This window comes from Mirounga angustirostris, unplaced genomic scaffold, assembly GCF_029215605.1.
Source record: "Mirounga angustirostris isolate CCGP_5_RB_7025 unplaced genomic scaffold, mMirAng1.0.hap1 SCAF_3, whole genome shotgun sequence".
NCBI classification, from domain to species: domain Eukaryota; kingdom Metazoa; phylum Chordata; class Mammalia; order Carnivora; family Phocidae; genus Mirounga; species Mirounga angustirostris.
This window is the reverse complement of record NW_026991711.1, coordinates 22,218,167-22,235,627: the sequence shown is the minus strand read 5'-3', so window position 1 is coordinate 22,235,627 and position 17,461 is coordinate 22,218,167. Positions and strand designations below refer to the sequence as shown.

The 17,461-nt window shown below is 34.6% G+C and overlaps 1 pseudogene; it reads right to left on the bottom strand.

Annotated features, from left to right (window-relative positions):
* Nucleotides 1–17,132: 17,132 nt before the first annotated feature.
* On the bottom strand, nucleotides 17,133–17,239 carry LOC123839943 (U4 spliceosomal RNA; annotated as a pseudogene).
* Between the last annotated feature and the right edge of the window lie 222 nt (nucleotides 17,240–17,461).

Sequence of the window (17,461 nt, the reverse complement as noted above, 5' to 3'; positions counted from 1 at the left end):
TCTTATTATCTTTTTTTGAAAAATTTGTATCTTGTCATTTTGAAGAAAATTTTAGATGGTGGCCTTTTGTTTCTGTCTACTCTTGTGAGTTTAAATTTTATCTGTTCCGTTTCCTTAAGGCAGGAAAGTATTCAGACTCCAAAGATTTTTTATCCTGACCAATGTTGTAAATACAAGGTTTAGCTGAAGCTGATAGTTACAAGAACAGAAATATCTGTAACAGTGCCAGTTCCTACTGGAATGAACTAGATTGAACCGTAGTTTTCAGTTTAGATTCATTCCTTGAGTTTAATATAGTCAGTCAGAATCCAAATCTAAATTTGTCCCAATCAGTTTTATAGACAACAATCTGGCAACTGAAGAATTATAATTCAAAACCCCAGGCAGCCATGCCTATAGCATCTATTTTAAGTAGAATGAAGACAGGGAAATTTAGAGTAAACGTGTTCAAAATATTTTCTTTGTAGACATGAATGACCACAGTATTTTTTAGACTAGGAATTTGCAAGTAAATTCAAAGAAAATATTTATCATGAGGATATATATCTTCTTTTTGAAAAGTAAAAAAAAAAAAAAGTACTTTTCATTAGTTTTCTATTTTGAAATTCCCAAAATTACCTGGAGAACTTAGATTTTTAAAGTATTATGTATCAATTGAACTAGATATCTTAATTTTTGATACATATTTGGATTAATCTACTTATCATCTACAATGAGCCATAATAGTGTACAAAACGGTTTTTAGAGGTAAGTGGCTCGTGGGGAGGTTCATTTTATCTTATATTTTAACACTTACTGGTCTTGTGACTTTGAAAAAAAGTAAAGGAAGCTATCAGTGTTTCATTTCCCCATTTGTAAATTGAAAAGTGTAATTCAAACATTTTTTTCATTTATTTTTAACTTTTATGATGCTCTGTGCTTTTTTTTCTTTTAAAGATTTTATTTATTTATTTGACAGAGAGAGACACAGCGAGAGAGGGAACACAAGCAGGGGGAGTAGGAGAGGGAGAAGCAGGCTTCCCACCGAGCAGGGAGCCCGATGCGGGACTCGATCCCGGGACCCCAGGATCATGACCTGAGCTGAAGGCAGACACTTAACGACTGAGCCACCTGGGCGCCCCTGATGCTCTGTGCTTCTTAAAGTCCTTCATGATAACTTAGATCATGTAGTCTTCACACTATCCCTGTAGGATACAGAGAAATTACCACTATTTTCATTCACCAGTGATACAACTGAAGTATATAGGCATTGGATATATTTTCCTCTCCCTATCAATGATATAATTTTTACTTTACAGGCTTGGCATTTGGAATGTAAAATATTTCCTTGAGCAGATAATTCTAAACTATTATTTACAAAACTGAAATAAATTATATTAATACTGAACTTTTATATATTTTCTGCTTCTAGAAGTAATATCTGTATGCCTGGGTATTACTTAAACGGAGCTTACAGCTTTTGGCCTATGGCTTTCAACTATGGCTTATTATACATTCACAATTTATTTGTTTCTCTTTATTTACTTTCCTATGCATGGCAACTTCTGAATAGACATATCTATAAATTATTCATTGAGTATCACATTCAAAATTCGTGGTTCAGGTCAGATTCCAAGATGTTCATGCTTAAAATTCAGACATTCCTGGTGGTAAAGGGAATTTTAAAGGAGGAGTTAACATTTGGATTATGAATGTGCATAAAATTATTTTTAAAAATCATCATTCTTTGTAAATATCAATCACACTATTGTACAAGTTTCGTCAAATTAAAAGAATATTTTGTTCCCTCAGAGCTTACATAAATGATATATCTGCTAAACATTCTTTGATGAAATCACTAACCAACAAGTTTTTTAAAAAACATTTTGATAAGCAAGACTTTTTGGTTTAATTAATTGGTTGCATCTGGGAATGTGGACTAGGGACAGGACTTCAGGAAGAACTTCTGTTCTGACAAGGACTGGAGAAATAATAAGCTAATCATATCATTCTAAATCTGACAAATTGTTCCAGGGGCTGATTTTAGAAGCCTGGAAGAACAGATCTTATCTCCTGCAGGTTTTCTTTTTGGGGTAAGTATATTCTGAAGATGTTTCCATATTGGGAGCTCTATGCAGATTCAGATTGCCTTCCACTGTGTTTCCTTCTCTCTCTGTGGTTGTATTGTGAGAGATTGTTAAAATTCCTGTTTAACGCTTCTATGGAGACAACTGAGCTGTTCTTTTCAGATAACCCTTTGGGAAAATATATGATTAAACTTTATCAGTAGAGGAAAATTCTGTAACTTCAGGGATTTCTCTTCAGTATTCTTCCACCCCTACCCCCAACTGGGAAGGTGGGGGTTGATACCCAGGGTGCTGTTGAAGGCTGTAACAGAAATAAAACTACCCCCCCCCCCCCCCCCGCCAAAATACTCTCTGGGGAAAAACTATTTGAAGCTACATGGAGGAATTTGGCTTCTGCCTAGGAGATAGACATTGCATAACAGAAAAGATGTGGAGTAGGAGGTTGTGGTATAGTGTATGGCAGCAGAGTTCTTCCAACAGTAGACAGGAGGCAGCATGATGACCAAAATCCCAGGCTGCCAGTACCATGGCTTCTGAAGTCCTTCGGTGCCAGAACTCTTGTTGATAACAAGGAGGATTGCAAAGCTTTATGTTGGACTTACTGAGTTCACTGGTTGGAGCCAAATTACAGTGTATGAATTTGGGGGATTGATAGCAGAGATAAAAGTAAAAGTCACTATTGAGTGAAAAAAAAATTGCTGAGTTGTGAGAAACAAGGCTGAGCAATCTTTGTCTTTTGCTTAAGGTGAAAAGTTGGTGAACATAGATTCTTAGAAGTCTTTTGATAAGAAATTGAATTTGTTCCATGATATCAGAAGTGCTTTTGAAGAGCAATTAGGAAGAATCAAAGGATAAAGAGTCTCTCTCTTAGTCTGTTTGGACTGCTAAAACAGAAATACCACAGACATGGTGGCATATAAACAACAAATTACATTTCTCACAGTTCTGAGGGTGGGAAGTCCAGGTTCAAGGTGCTAATAGATCTAGTGTTTGTTGAGAGCCCACTTGCTGGCTCATAGATGGTGTCTTCTTGCTGGGGTTCCATTAATAAGGGCATTAATCCCATTCATGAAGGCTCACCGTTATGACCAAATCACTTCCCAAAAGGACCATCTCCAAATACCATCACACTGAGGAAGAAGTTTCAACATATAAATGGGGGAGGGGAGCATAAACATTCAGTCTATAGCAGTCTCTTTAAAAAAATAAGCCTTGAAGTTGGACTTCTCTTCTTGAGGTTAAAACTTGATGACAAACTAAAATTAGAGAGAGTGAGTCCTTTACAGTCTCACCAGAGGGATATTTTTGCACAACTATCAGACATTTTGTCAATAAACAGAATAAGAGTTAACATACAGTAAGTAGTCTCCCCTTATCCAAGACTCCCAGTTCCAAGAATCCTAGTAGAAGCCTGAACTGTAAATAGTACTGAACCCTATATATACTAGGCTTTTTCTGTACCTGCATACACATAATAAACTTTAATTTATAAATTAGGCATAGTCAGAGATTAACAAAGACAATAGTAAGATAGAACAATTATAACAATATACTGTAATAAAAGTTCTGTGAATGTGCTCTTTCTCTCTCTCTCTCTCAAAATATCTTACTGTCTATACTCACCCTTCTTGTCATAATGTGAGATGATAAGATGCCTATGTGATGAGATGAAGTGAGGTGAAGGCGTAGGCACTATGATGTCACTTTAGGCTACTATTGACCTTCTGATGACTGGTCCAAAGGAGGATCATCCACTCCTGGGCCACCATTGACTCAGGTAACTGAAGCCACAGGAAGTGATACAGTGATAAGGAGTAGGGGGTATATTATTGTATATTCAATACTATATATTGAATTGTTTACTGTGTATTGGGAAAATTTTTATTTTATTTTATTTTATTTTTTTTAAAGATTTTATTTATTTATTTGAGAGAGAGAATACATGAGAGGGGGGACGGTCAGAGGGAGAAGCAGACTCCCCGCCGAGCAGGGAGCCTGATGCGGGACTCGATCCCGGGACTCCAGGATCATGACCTGAGCCGAAGGCAGTCACTCAACCAACTGAGCCACCCAGGCGCCCACATTGGGAAAAATTTTAAGCACTTCACATAAATGCCCTCATTTAATCCTCACAGCAAACATGTTGCTGGTTTATCAGCTACTATTATTATTCCCAAATTATAGGTGAAGAACCTGCACTTAGAAAATGGCTAGAGACTGTAATACGGATATCTACCAGCAGACCTGGCTGCAAATCCTATTCAATTAACTATTGGTAATAGGATTTGTTGTGTGTATTTACATGTTGTCTCTTTCACATACAAAAGTGTTAAGCATACTTAAAAAAAATAAATTGTTAGATATTGTGTTACTATACCTAAAATAATCAGTACTCTAAATAGCATATTACTATCTATTGGAAATTATTCTACTCAGCCAAAAACATTATTTTTAGAGAAGTAAAGTTATCACATTGCAGTGGAGCTATTTTCTGGTAGGGCAGTCTATGGGCAAATCATTATAAACCACAAAATGAAATTTAAAATAAGTAGCGTTCCAAGAAAAGGGGAGACACTCTAAGTAATTCCTTTTTATATGAAAATGATCAAACGGGTGACTTAGTTGATCTGCCTCACTTTGCAAACGGGTGACTTAGTTGATCTGCCTCACTTTGCAAATAAGGAATCTGAGGTAGAGCGAGGCTCCTTGACCTGTACTGGTTAACTCAGGCTTTTAAGGGAGAGTAAATAGGGTGTTTTCAAACTTTTTCCTGTTGTACATGGAGATACGGGCTGTTTGCATTCTTTAGCCATAACAAATATACAAAGAATAACCTCATACACATGCCTAGTTGAGCTATTGTAGATATATATATTGTAGATATATATTTAACTATATCAGGAGTATTTTCCTACAAGTAGTTTTTCTGAGTGAAAGTATAAATGCATATGTTCTTTTGCAAGATATTGTCAAATCTCTGGACATAGTACTTTTGTTATTTTGCATTCACACTAGGAATGTATCACATTTTTGTTTTAACGTACTAATATTTATCAATCTTTTAAGTGGTAAGATAATTTCTGACTCACAAATAATTTCCCAAACCTTATTAAAAATTAGTCTCTTTTCGGGGTGCCTGGGTGGCTCAGTTGGTTGAGTGTCCAACTCCTGATTTCACCTTAGGCCATGATCTCAGCATCATGGGATGGAGCCCCGCGGCAGGCTCCTAGCTCAGCAAGGGGTCTGCTGGAGATTCTCTCTCTCCCTCCCCCTCTACTACTCACCCCTGCTCACAGTGCTCTCTATCTTTTTTAAATAAATAAATTAATAAATCTAAAAAAATCTGTTAAAAATTAGATCTTTTCTCAAGGATTTTAAGGCTCACTTTCATTATATGCAACTGTGTATTTCAAAGTAGATCTTAACTCCATTTTCCAGATTTTTCTAAAGGATGTTAGAATGAATGATGTATGTTCTAAGTGCAGGTAAATGTCAAGTATCAATATAAAGTAGCAGTCCTGTTACTATAATACCTATGTACTTTATAAAATTATAAAAAAGACTTACATAGTTCTTATATATACAGCTGAGAATTGTCTAAATACTTGGCATGTACTGACTCACTTAACACTACCCGAAATCTGTGAGGTAGATACTATTTATCCTCCTAATTTTGCAAATTAGAAAACTGAGCCACGGGGAACAGTCCCAGATGAGTGCAGGCAGTCTGGGTTTCTAAACCACTACAACTTGATTCTTTTATCCTGCTCAGACTGTGACCATGCTACCTACTTATATTTCTTCAGGTTTTGAAGTATTTATCATTTAAAACCAAATAGACATGTAAAATATAGCCCCCACCTAATTTGAGAAACACCAAGCAACGTAAATTTTCATATCATGTTATCACTTCATATTTCCCACAAATTGTGCTACTTGGAAAACTTAAAATAATTATCGAGCATTAGCTGTAGCATGCTGTTAACAGAAATAACCCAAATGGCCTATTTATAAATGTCTTCTACTTGAGTAATCACTACATCATATTTGTCATATTGAGAGGCCATGAGCACTGTGGTTAAAATTTCCAGCTTGAAATTAGCCTGGATTATATATACTTATTTAGCTATTCACTTAGTTTTGTAGTCCCAGACTTATATTTATTGCTTTAAATCAAAATTTCCTTCTGACATAAACAGGATGAAAATACTTTACTCATTAAATTTTTCTAAATGCTTCACATAATAAGTGCCACATACATTTTACCTATTCTTATATCAAAAGGAGTTATAGTTAATTGCTATACAAAGAGGAAAGATGACAACAATAACTGCATTTTGTAAACAAGGGTAAAATAACCGGTGGATTTGATTCACTATCTTTAACGAGCTAAGATGAAAAGCAAAATAAATCCTTTACAGGTGATTAGATGTGGGAAATAAAGCATGCTACTCTACTAATTTGGTTTGCAGACAATTTCAAGCTATGATATCTTTTTAGCATCAGTAAAACTGACACTGAGAGAAACTAAGTAATTAATAGAAAAAAACACAGTGAGCTAAAGGAGACAGTGGATGGGAAGAGAGTCTCATTATTCTCACCTGCCAGCCAACCTGGCAATCACTAGGGAGGTGGATGCATGTGAAGGAAAAAGTTTTTTCATAAATGAAATCTAAGTCAGTAACAGCAGAAAATACTATGAAAGAAATATAGAAGAATACATAGGAATTCATTTTTACTCTTCATAAATCACATTGAAAAATAATAGCATAATGTACAAAGTGTCCAGAGTTACGTTTCTTAGTCATCCTTGGACTTTTCAATATAACTTCATAAAAAGAAAAAAAATGACAGTTGACTTTGCAACTCAAATTAGGTCCTTTAGTATAACATTTTAGGATATTCTAGGAAACCTTATTCTGACCCTAAACGTCTTTACCTTTAGATTTATCATCCTGAAATTGAAATATCTTGCATCATTTGGGGTTGGGAAGCTTAGTGTGAGAGTCTAAATAGTAACAGTGGAGGGACATTATGCCACAGCAAACTTTTGGATGGTTAATAATTGTGGTTGGACAATGAATCTATTGTCTGCTTCCTATCTTCAATCCTCATCTGAAACCCTTGAATTTAGAATTTTTTTCGCTTTTAGAAAAGCAAGCGAATTCGTAGCCATTCAAAATGTGTAACCTGCATAGGATTTCTGGCATTATCCCTTTAGCAACACATTAACATTTCTGCAGCTAAAAACGATCAGACTAAGTGAGATGTATAAAGAATATAAATAGCCTGACATCGATTCTCTTCAGGTTTGCCACTAAATGACTTTCTTATGATTTTAGAAATCTTGAAAAACGCCATGTCTAAAAGTCATTTACTTACATTAGGTAGCTAGTTATATGAAAGTTAGAGTGAAGGCATTAGGGGGCAAGAGAGTGAATACCAAGCACTCTATGCTATTTGGAGAAAAAGCTCAGAAAGTGGTTTTAGAAACATCAGAGCCTGTGGGCATCATGAACATTTTCTTTTATTTTTTGCAAGATTGATGCACAAGGAAACATTCGGCAAGTCTAGGTATATAAACAGATCTTATGAAACATAAAGAATTCAAAGTAGTAACCCAACATAGAAGTAGTCAGGGAAGACTATTGTATTATAATCATCAAACCTGCTGAGAAACTAGATCTTGCTTATTACAATCACACAAAGAGAAGTGGTAATTATGTGATGTGATAGAGGTGTTAGCTAGTGCTACAATGGTAATCATATTAAAGTACCATAAATTCACCAAATGAACATGTCGTACAACTTAAATTTACACTTTTTATGTCAAATATATTTCAATAATAATAATAATAATAAAGGAATTACATGGACTATCTGGATTAGAGAATTTAGACCCTTATCTAAAATTGCCACAAAAATTACCTGATGGGACATGTCATTATCAGTGTAAATAACTGAATGTAAGTGTAACAGAATATTCAAATTTTGTGAGATAATTAACTAATAATTTTATATAGTGTTGGTAGATAAAACAGACAAGAACCCTACATACATCTCAAAATGTAAACCATTACTTTCTGTTACTCTGTTACTAACTCCAGGCAAGCAAGGACACATTCAATTAACTTTATGTTGCTTAAGTAAAATAGGCGTGAGATCTGTCCCATTGTATCTTACATCTAATGAGTTAATGGGACCTGAAAAAAAATATTTATTGCTTAGCAATGTCTTTTTGTCTGCTTTCTGGATAATGAGACAATAAGGAAATACTGAGAAAATAATATTTTCTATTTTCTAGCTTATAGTTTGATTAATATTTTTATTTTATTGAAAGTTCTAAAAACAAGAAAATAAAAAAGGAAAGTTCTGTTTTAATGAGCTTTCATTTGATTATTCTTGAAATCTTTAAATTGGTTTTTATGTACATCTGAAGGAGTAAGTATGCAAGTGTGCCAGCAAAATTTTGAAGAGAAAATGATGGCACATAATGAGCTAGAAATCACCTGACAATATGATAAAACGAGATACAGGGGTGCCTGGGTGGCACAGTCGGTTAAGAGACCGACTCAGTTTTGGCTCAGGTCGTGATCTCAGGGTATTGGGATCGAACCCCAAGTCGGGCTCTGTGCTCAGTGGGTGTCTGCTTAAGATTCTTTCTCTCTCTCCCTCTGCCCCTCCCCTCCATGCTCTCTTTCTCTCTCTCTAAAATAAATGAATAAATCTTTAAAAAATGAGCTATAAAAGAAAATAAGAAATGTTAGTGTAAAACTAACAAAAATTATAGACAAACAAACAAAATAATCTAAAAGTAACTTGCATAAAAGGGAGACTTAGTAGGAAAAAAAAGATTTGAAAACATCGACAAAATAATAGATCACTAAATGAATTGTGGTTAGACAATTAGAAAATTTATTATTGAAAGTTATAATATTACATTATTTCATTAAAAATGGCCAATTGATTTAGGTTCTAAATAGAAAAACAAGCAAATATAGAAAATATACTGTAAGATCATATATGCTTGTGTAAGAAAAGAATTACAAAGAATTAGAAATGATGTTTAATTTTTGGTTTACAGGTTATTAAATACATCTAAAAGATTGATTTTCCAGAATATCTCCAAATCCTAAAATTTAATGATTTAGTTTGGTATATTAAATGAAAAAAAATATATTTTAGTATTGATTTTTTTGCAACATATATCAGAATAGGGACCTTTTCTGGTTTAGCAAAAAGCACATTTAATACCCACATTAAATTGCATGGATGATATGGAGACTTTCATACATACAGCTGTTGAGCTCCTTCTCTGTTGGTGGAGGTGGAGGGGGGCTGCCAAGGACAGCACTTTTCATTTGACTTAATCCAGGATACTCCTATGACTACTGATCCAGGTGGCTTCTAGGAACTGAAACTGTTGAGCAGGTCCCTGGGTCTTATCAAGGTTGAGTGTCCAGCCTGTGTGTGCCACAGAGTCTATGACCTTGTGTAAGACCTGGTCAGGCCAGTGATGAGGGCGTCACTACTATAGTGGAAGGCAAGTACGCTGGGGGGGTAAGTTAGCTGGCTACAGATCTAGCCCTACCACCGATGGCATATTGTGGGGGAATGAAAGTTTCCCTGTGGAAGTACAGTGAGTGTGTGCCCGCAGGCTGCTCCATGTGAATGTACATTGTTCCTGATCTTCATCCTGCAAAGGGATTGAGCAGAAGGCATTAGGTACTTCACTAACAATGCATCAGTCTCCCATGCGGGCTGTCACCCAGGATCCACAGGTGGCACCCTGATGCTTCATCTAAGGTAGCCCCAGGCCACCTTGGGCTACTAAACTGTGACAGGGTGGAGTGTAACAAGCATGCCTGCAGCAAGTCCTGTTATCCTGCTGAGTAATGTCTGACGCGAAGTATGAGGTTCATTAAAATAACTGCTCAGGGCTTTAGTAACATCGGTGGTGGGATGGGGTGGATGCACCCCCTGTGGTGGCAGGCATTCTTTATTTTGAGAGAGCATGTTCCCCGAGGCTATGGTAGTGTTCCACACTGCAAGCAACCAAAATATCAGTATCTATAGTGCACTCAGTGACGAGAGCAACGATCACTGGCAACTGAAATGACTCACAGGGCCTATCTAGAAATACATGCAAACTCGTCTAACGTGAGTCACCAGGCTCCTCTGCCAAGCCCCCAACGTCACCAGTTTACCCCTACTCCTGAAGGGGCCTGGTGGGAACTAGTATCCAAGGTCTCAGGAAAGTTTGCATTGTTTCCTTCTTTTCATTCACCTTGACAGGGTTATGGGGCCACTGGTCCTGGGAGGGATCTGAATACCTTGACCCATTCTGTTCTTTTCTTTTTTTATTTTAATTCCAGTATAATTAACGTATAGTGTTATGTTAAATTCAGGTGTACAATAAGTGATTCAACAATTCCATGTATCACGCAGTGCTCCTCAAGATAGGTGTACTCTTAATCCCCTTCACCTATTTCCCTCATCCCCCCACTCCTTTCTCTTCTGGTTACCATCTCTTCATTCTCTATAGTTAAGAGTCTGTTTTTTAGTTTGTCTCTGTTTTTTTTTTTTTTTCCCTGTTGGTCATTTAAATTCCACATATGAGTGAAAACCTATGGTATTTGTCTTTCTCTGATGACTTATTTCACTTACATTATACTCTCAAGATCCATCCATGTTGTTGCAAATGGTAAGATTTCATTCTTTTTTATAGCCAAATAATACTCCATTGTATATGTATACACACCACATCTTCTTAATTCATTCCCCTATTGATGGACATTTGGGCTGCTTTTACAGTTTGGCTATTATAAATAATGCTGCAATAAACATAGGGGTACATATATCCTTTTGAATTAGTGTTCTCATATTCTTTAGGTAAATAACCAGTAGTGCAATTACTGGATCATATCATAGTTCTATTTTTAATTTAATTTAATTTTTTTTTTATTTTTAATTTTTTGAGGAACCTCCATACTGTCTTCCACAGTGGTTGCCCCAGTTTGCATTCCCACCAACAGTGCACCAGGGTTCCTTTTTCTCCATTTCCTCACCAACACTTGTTTCTTGTATTTTTGATTTTAGCCATTCTGACAGGTGTGAAGTGAAATCTCGTTATGGTTTTGATTCAAAGAAATCTTGAAAGAGAAAAACAAAGCTGAAGATATCACAGTTCCAGATTTCAAGTCATATTACAAAGCTGCACTATTCAGAACAGTATGGTAGTGGCACAAACCTAGACACATGGAACAGAATAAAAAGCACAGAAATAAACCCATGATTATATGGTCAACTAATCTTTAACAAACAAGGCAAAAATATAGAATGGGAAAAAGGCAGTCCTCAACAAATTAGGTTGAGAAAAATGAACAATATGCCAAAGAACAAAACTGGAGCACTTTCTTAACACCATATACAAAAATAAACTCAAAATACATTAAGGACCTAAATGTGAGACATGAAACCATAAAAATCCTAAGAGAGAACATAGGCAATGATTTCTCTGATACACTGATCCATTCTTAATTGTTCTTTTTGAGGGGTGTGAGTTTGGAATTTGGAGGACATGTGAAGAGGATCCTCCTCCTTGTCTGATTCATCACTTTCACGGTTGGAAATGTCTTCATTGTCTTGGCAATCACAGTCAAGGTGATTATTTTCCTGTTTTTCCAATGCTCACTAACACCTGGTGTTACCCACCATTCTAAATTCTGCCAATCTGGTGGATATAAGATGGTGTGTCGATCGATGTTTCACTAGTAATAGTGAACGACATCTTCTTATGCCTGTTAGGTATCTAGACTTTTGCTTAGTGTATCGACTATTCTTCACCTTTATCCATTTTCTTATTTTTCCATTTTCAAATTTGTTTACATGCAAGAGTTTCTTTTCAGTTTTAGACATCACAAATACATGTGTCCATATTGTTATCTATCTGATAATTTTACCTAATGCATCCTTTAGTGAAAATATATCTCTAAATTTCTTGTAATCAAGTGTACCAATTTATTTTACAAATTGCGTTTTGAGGTGTTGTTGAAGATGTTCTTCCATGCTTCATGACCATGGATATTCGTGCATTTTTCCTCCATCAGGGTTGTTTTGCCTTTTACATTCCAGTCCTTTAATGAATATAGCTTTCCTATTTCAAAGTAACAGAAGATAAGAATTCAACTTAATTTTTCTCCACAAATTAATTGCATCTTCTCAATCGTCTACTTAAATATTCTTACTTGTTCATTTGCAATGCCATCTTTTCTTTTAGAGGTTTTCTATCTGTAAAAGGGTCTACTTCTGAGCTCAGGTTTTTTTTTATCACATTTGATTTTTGTTTGTTTCTACACCAGCACAGTACCACACTGTACAATAGTTTCCTTTATACTATGCTTTCATATGTGGTTGGCCATAGCTTCTTTCTCAACTTGCTTTGACTTGTACATAATATGTTTTCTTCCATATACATTTTAAAATCTATTTGTTGATTTTCTCAAATATTTCCTTGATTGTTATTGAAATATATTCTTGGTTTGTTTGGGTGTAAAAACATTATATAACTTATCTTCTATATCATTGCTCATCTTTTGACAGCTGGCTTTGTTGTTTCCTGAGAGAAGTATATTAAAATCTCCACTGATAATGGTTGATTTATTTATATCTCTCTATACTTTTGTCAAGTAAGAATCATTGCGAGGCACACATATTGATTATTGTTTTATCTTCTTGATGTGCTGGTTCCCTTACCCATAGATGACTTCCTTATTTCTCCCTTATACTGTCTATCTTTTAAAATATATTTTATTTGATATTGAATTTGCTATAATTGACGTATTTTCTTTGAAATTTGACATTGATTTAGATTATGATAAAATTTCTTATCCAAATCAGGCCACTTGTGAATAAAAAATATCTTAAGCTAAGTAAAATTTAGAAGCATGTATTGAGGGTGCTTGGGTGGCTCAGTTGGTTAAGCGACTGCCTTCGGCTCAGGTAATGGTCCCGGGGTCCTGGGATCGAGTCCCGCATCAGGCTCCCTGCTCTGCGGGGAGCCTGCTTCTCCCTCTCCCACTCCCGCTGCTTGTGTTCCCTCTCTCGCTGTGTCTCTCTCTGTCAAATGTATAAATAAAATCTTTAAAAAAAAAATAAAAAGAAGCATGTATTGATTTAATGACACATTAACTTACTCTGTATTAAGAAAATTTTACCTTTTTGTAGTTACACATCTTCATTTTTGTTTAAATATGTTGTACTTCTACCATAAAAAGGATAGGCGACTTTCTCATTCATTGTTTCATAAATATTCATATCAGTTTTCCTGTGTTTTATATGATATGCTTTATAAATATTTTGTGAAGTCAGGAACATATTTTGTTTTACATTTGCAGGATCTTAATTTAGTTATATTCACAAAACTAGCCAGTGAAAAATAATTCACTTTAATGTTGATCTATGATTCATCTGTTTTTCAGATAACAATTGTCTATAGAAAATAGTTTCTATCTCTGGACCATTTCCTCAATGATTTCTTTTTCTCTTCTTTTGCTAATAAAACACAAGCATTGTAGACCTTTCCGATGATTTAATATCTTATTACTCTTCCTTTTCAGACTTTTATCTGAGAATTGTATCTAGTTATTCTTCTAAATACACTGTCATATGGTAAAAGAGACATAGACATCATTCTTTTATTTAGAGAAATAATTTCCATGCTCTATTCTATTGTATTATTAGAATTTTCATGTTTATCTATTCTATTACTGTTCCTAGTAGAAAAGTGCTTATATAATTTCTTAAATTTAACTTTTAAATAATGCTACATTTTTTTCACAAAAAATGTCTTGTACAAGTTTGACAAAAATAATAAAATTTAATAATTACCAAATTGCCATTATTTTAATGATTTCAGCTTGTACCTTTCTATCTTACACACATTTCCATTTTCTGTATATCCTTAAAAAAACCACTTACTTTTAAAATTTATTTTTTTGAAAAAGTTCAGGGCAATCAATTATTTTTGTTCAACTTTTCCCTGATTCTTGATATCATCATTGAATTTCAATAGGTTATACCTTTGAAGTATTAAAATAACCTCTGCAAATCTAAAATTATATAAAATTTCAGGTAATAACTATAATTTTTCTTGATGGGGCACAGTGAAAGTTAACAAACGATGTCCTTAAACTATTGTTGTCATATTTAAATAAAGGTCCAAAAATACATTGCCATTTTCAGACATATTGAAGATATCATTATGATAAATATGTAACCTTTTTAATCCAAGATAAAATTTACTTTCAATATATGCATGTAGGTTATTTAGCTTTTTGTGAACATATTTAACAATTTTATTATACTCAAATTGTGACTACATTAGCAGTTCAAATTGTTGGCATTCAATGGCAATATGGGAAAAATTATTAATAAATTGATTTGGGGGGCATCTGGGTGACTCAGTTGGTTAAGCGACTGCCTTTGGCTCAGGTCATGATCCTGGAGTCCCTGGACTGAGTCCCGCATCGGGCTCCCTGCTCGGCGGGGTGTCTGCTTCTCCCTCTGACCCTCCCCTCTCATGCTCTCTGTCTCCCATTCTCTCTCTCAGATAAATAAATAAAACCTTTAATAAATAAATAAATAAATTGATTTGGATCAGTCAAACTAATATATTCAAGTTTTCATTCTATTACTTATTTGCTATATTTTTCAAACCAATTTTAATTTATACTTATGTATTACTGAATGATCATCAAATATATGACTAGTCAACTAAATTCCCCCACATAATCCTATGCAATTAATTCCAAGTATTGATTTCTACTGTTCACACAAAATTTACAATTCTCGAAGAATTTTAAATAAAAATATGAAACTTTTAAAAATTATATGGTGAGAAATTATGCGTCAAGTCTCTAGGAATCAAGACCTGAGAAAAGTGATGCTGAAAGCTCAATCTACAAGTTTTTTTTTTTTTTAATAAATTATGTGCTTTTTGTCCAACCAATTAAATAAGGCTAATTCCCTCCCACTTTTGGCTTTAATGCTAACATTTTGATGATGCCTTAATTATATTTCATCCTGGCCTATTATTTTCATAATAGGGAAAAAAATCACCTGCATGTTATTCCCTATTTATCAGTTGGACTATAATATATTATTTTACTGTGCATTTCTGCCATCCTCTTCATCTAAGACTAAGAATAAAGAGGTAGTATATTTAAAAGTCTGATCATTGAGAAAATAGCAGCCTGTAGGATAACTGCTGGCCATACTCATTAATGTTTCACAGTTATTGTGGTTTGAGCTGGAACTTGAGGTATCTATTATATCATTCTAGGATTCCTTCTCTTTGACTGAATGGAAAACCCATTTTATATTTATACCTTGAATCTAATTTTACCAGAGTATCTTTCTAAATATAATCCATTTAGATGAATTATGTAATTAGATGAATTATTTAATTACTAATTTTAATAAGAAAACAATCTCATAACTTGAATAAGAATAAATTTTTTTGACAGTCATATACCAGGTGCTGTTAAGTGTGAAATCTGCCTCTCAGTGTCGAGCACTCAGTAGTCCAAACGTTGTATCATGTTTGGGAGTTAGGAGACAATTTGTTTTATTTGAAAACTATACACTTATGGGCTGTTTTGTGTAGTTATAAGAGCCACAATGACAAACCTTGACCTAAGCTGGTGCTTTGGCATCATGTCTTCTTTCATGACCCTGGCACTAATTCATCAACTTTCCTATCTCCTGAGTGTGCAAAGCATTAGGCACTGGGTAAAGAAGGGTCATGTCATGTGGTAGCTGTGTAGCCTAGGCTCATACCATAGATTTTGCCTCTAATTCTGACTACTGGAATAAGACCTAGACATAGATTGAGAACCGAATTGAAATTGAAGAAAACATGGATTTTTTTTTTTTTTACTTGCTCCAATGATAAAGGGGATTTTAAAATAACATCTGGGTTGTAAGGTTACTGTATTACCTAAGAACTTCCATAGTTCTTTTTTTTTTTTAAAGATTTTATTTATTTGACACAGAGATAGATCACAAGTAGGCAGACAGGCAGGCAGGCAGAGGAAGAGGGAGAAGCAGGCTCCCTGCTGAGCACAGAGCCCGATGTGGGACTCGATCCCAGGACCCTGGGATCATGACTTGAGCTGAAAGCAGATGCTTAACCATCTGAGCCACCCAGGCGTCCCAGAACTTCCAAAATTCTTGAATAAAGTCTTGTTTTCCAAAAATAATTTGAATAAACATAAAGTCTCTCCAAACATATTCAGTAAGAGATACAAGTGGACATGTAGATTTATTGCCCTTACTGACACCCAAGAACCTCCTAGAACCTGAATTGCCATTGAGATCTATTTTATAATCTAGAAATGTTGTGTGATTCACAGATAGTTCTCCCACTGTGGCTTTCACAGAGCACTGACATATGTTTGCCACCATACATCCCCAGCACGACATGAGAAAGAAACAGGTTCTGACTCTCACACCAAGAAAGTCTATCATCCCATATACTTCTTTTTTCAAGGTGACATTTGAGTAATAACTTCTGTTGATTTGTTTTATTCATAGATATGTCTATTTAAATTGAGAGAGACACATGTTCACAGAGAGATAATTAATTACTTGTTAGCCATCTTTTAAAACTCTAGCAAAGAACTGAGAGAGTTCTACAGAGCCTGTCAATTTCACTTCTCCATGAACTTATTCCTTTTGACATATTATTATACTTTTATTTTATATATACTTTATTAAGTCTATTATTTTTATATTTACAAATTTGACAGTTTCTAGTAGTAGATTAATGATCCAATTGTTGTCATTGGGAAAGCATGAATTTTACCCAGTTTATTTTCCAAAATTTAATGTTTTCTCATTTCCCAAGTAGTGAAAAAATTAGTTATACATCATTATTATAATGGAAGAATCTTTTCTGAAACTCTACATTTAAAAAAAAAAATTGACAGATGACCAAGGAAAAAAGGAAATTAGAAAAGCAAAAACTATGAAATTACCATATTACATTTTGTCACAGCAAAACTATTGTATTATAAATGACAAGACTCAAAAATTAATACGGTAGTTTCTATTAGCAATAATCGCGCCTCGGATAAACCTCATTGGCTACGATACTGCCACTGCGCAAAGCTAATACGGTAATTTCTTAACTTCTAAGCTCACTAATCTTCTCTTGCAGGCAGCTTTATTTACATATAATTAACATACCATGAAATTCACCCTTTCAGTGTCAGTTCACCTGTTTCTAATACATTTACAAAGTTATACAACCATCACCACAAATTTCAGAATATTTTCATCGTTCCAAACAAAACTATGTAATCATTAGCAGTCATTCCCCATGTACCCTCTCC